Below are 3,020 nucleotides of genomic sequence, written 5' to 3' on the forward strand. Positions count from 1 at the left end.
CAACAGATGGCAGCCTACAAAATAACCCTACAGGTCGTCATCCATGTACATCGAACTCTGGAATCCTGTAGGAGCTCCACAGCTAGCCATGCTCTCTATGTAGTTCCATGTTCACCTACAATGCAAGAACTACATAAGTCAATGCTTAGTAAGCAAAATCATGCATGTCCTGAACATGAGTAATAACAACATATGACACCATGCCATTTACTTTAAATATCACGATAAAAAGTATCATATTTCAATATTCATCAAAGTCGACTAGAAATCATTTCACTTGAAATCTTTCATTTCATTGGGCCCTTGACCCACCTACTATGCATCGGATAGAGCTCTGCATAATATCAATATCAATAATCAAATGGCCAGTATGAAATCAACACCGACAAGTGGACCATCCTCTCGTGACCACTAGAGGCCCATCCCCTGACTACCCCTATGATCACCCAAGAAGTCTCCCACCCGGCAGCGCCAATAATCATAACAAGGGCATAGTCGAGTGGTCCACCCTCCCGTGATCACCAAAGGCCAATCCCCTATCTGCCTTTGCAATCACCCAGGAAGTAACACCCGCAATGCCAAACATATCACATAAGCATGCCTCACATGCCTCTGTGCCCTAGTAGTGGTCAATAAAACATTTATAATGAAACTCACTTTGAAATCATATTTTGCATGCAGTATTTTCAACCATGTTACATGTCGTACATGCATATGAAAATGCTCATAAATGAAAATCGATGTCAATAGGTTACGCAATCTCATACTCCATGATCGTAACCACCATATGATGTGCTATAAGCCTCTTATCAAAGTTATGTAGATATTTCAACATTACTATGTCAACATATACTAGGTTCTTGCATCGTAGTTGCAAATGGATTTTCACTTACCTTTCGCCTTTATGTGTGTAAGCTCCTATGGAGTGTGTATCAATTTCCTTTTTCGCTCAACGTCGAAAAGTCGCCTATATTATCATCTAATATTAAAAACAATCCTCCATTTAATAATCTTAACACACACAATCCCAAAATACGTCCATTCATGCCAAAACAATTTAGACAAAATCATTATTTCAAGTTACCGATGGCATTACAAACTAATCCAATAAGTCTCGCTATCGCTCGAGTCCAATTATGAACGTCAACGTCATCCAATTGTTTTCAACAACCTAGTATTCCTTAGGATATATTTTCTAGGCCCAAGAGTTCATTAGGGGACATCTAAATGTTGAAATCACATTGAATACCCAAATGGACAGAATCTGTTTTCTAGGTTTCCATCACCGTCCACTCATTTTTCAAATTCTTTTTCATGTCCTTACCTACATTTAACGGCTCCCAAACTTTTACCACACACCTATAACATATATGTGAAGATAATCAGATCATAACATTGTGACAAATGAAGTGTTTGGAGCTTCAAAAACAGTCCATTTTCCACTACACAAAATCAGGCAGTTTTTCCCTTTGACTGTTTTCGGTTTCCATTTTATTATTATGATACCAACAGAATCCTAGGCCATTAAAATCATTTCTACACTCCCTACTTACATATAAAAACGTTCATATTGACATATATAAGTTAAACACTAAGTATCATCCCAAAATCAAGGTATAAATCACTCAATCCAGCAATCCCTCATCTCTGTCCAGATTACTTTCTTTCAAATTCTTGCAATTAATTACCCCTATTTATGCATCATAACAAACACTCCAACTTAATCGTAAACAACTTCAGATGTTCAAGAAATCATAAACCCCTTAAGAAATAATAGAAACAAACCTCAAAACTGTGGAGTAACAAGGCTGTTCAGAAATTCCAGCTTCCTGTTTCTGTTTCTCTTTGACTGTTTCACCCTCTTTTCACTTGGAATCACTTAGGGACGAGTTTAGGGAGTTAATATATTATCTAGGAGGTAAATGAGTGGTCTTTAAATAGTTGAAGTCGTGCATATTACTTAAGGATTAAGAATATCATGGGCTGCAGCCACCTCAAGCAATCAAGGTGAGTCACTAAGCAGGAGCTGTCATCTTGGCTGCAATACTTGACTTTTCTACCATTATTTTTGTGTCCATTTATGATATTTAAGATATATATTCATACTTTATTAAGACCTTGGGGATTAGACACGAAATTTATGCCTTAGGGTTGAAGCAATTATATATTAAAGTGAAAATCCCTTAGCATGAGCTGTCCAAGTAGGAGGTAGCTTCTTGCAGCCAACTTTGACTTCTCCCTTGCACCACATGGAGCCATATGTGACTTAGAAGAGTTATAAATATCTTATGTAAAGTTCTAAGGACTTATTGGACGTGTTGGAGGCTTAAGGTTGAAGGAATTGAGTGCTAAAATGACAAACATCCCAAGCGCGAGGTGTTCAAGCATGAGGTGGTCACTTGTAGCAAAATCTGATTTTATATCTATCTTTGCAGGCACAAACCAAGTATCCTCAGCTTATTTTGACATGTTTACAATCCATTTCGCTTGTCCTAAGATCCCAAAGTATTTCATAGAACTAATTCCTCAACCGTTCATTTAATTTCTTACCCGATTCTCAACCGATTTCAACAATTCGCACCTCAATATTTATAATGTCATATAAGACATATATTATTATGTTGTGATAATATCACTTCATCCCTCATGTCCCAAATATGTGAATTACCTATCTAGGGTTTAAGGTGACCTCGATTAGCCGAATGGAAAGCTTGAACCTTCGTTGATACAAATTTTCGGCCTTTCAAATATTATATTACTTACCAAGCCAATCTCCAACATTTAGTTAATCTAACTTTCTATCATAGCTCAATATAAAATTCACCACCTAGATCAAACAGTCGAAGGTTATCACCATGTTAAGATTTTAAAGCCTTGATGATCAAATGCATCGTTTTAAGAAAAGGCAATCAGGAAATTGATACAAATGACAATGTTATTAGCATGGAATGCATGAATCATATTGGCCAAATGTAGAACGTGAAGTTCAGGGTATTACACTTGGATAGTCCGCATAAGAA

General features: G+C 36.9%; 1 long non-coding RNA gene across 1 annotated transcript; it reads right to left on the reverse strand.

The window, feature by feature from the left end:
* Positions 1–77: 77 nt before the first annotated feature.
* Positions 78–1,912, reverse strand: LOC111389073. Its single transcript, XR_002701674.1, has 3 exons — positions 1,786–1,912; positions 894–967; positions 78–115 (listed from the first exon to the last, which is right to left on the reverse strand). It is a non-coding gene; the product is annotated as an uncharacterized LOC111389073 (long non-coding RNA).
* Between the last annotated feature and the right edge of the window lie 1,108 nt (positions 1,913–3,020).

The sequence above is a fragment of the Olea europaea genome, unplaced genomic scaffold (assembly GCF_002742605.1).
Source record: "Olea europaea var. sylvestris unplaced genomic scaffold, O_europaea_v1 scaffold557, whole genome shotgun sequence".
Lineage (NCBI taxonomy): Eukaryota > Viridiplantae > Streptophyta > Magnoliopsida > Lamiales > Oleaceae > Olea > Olea europaea.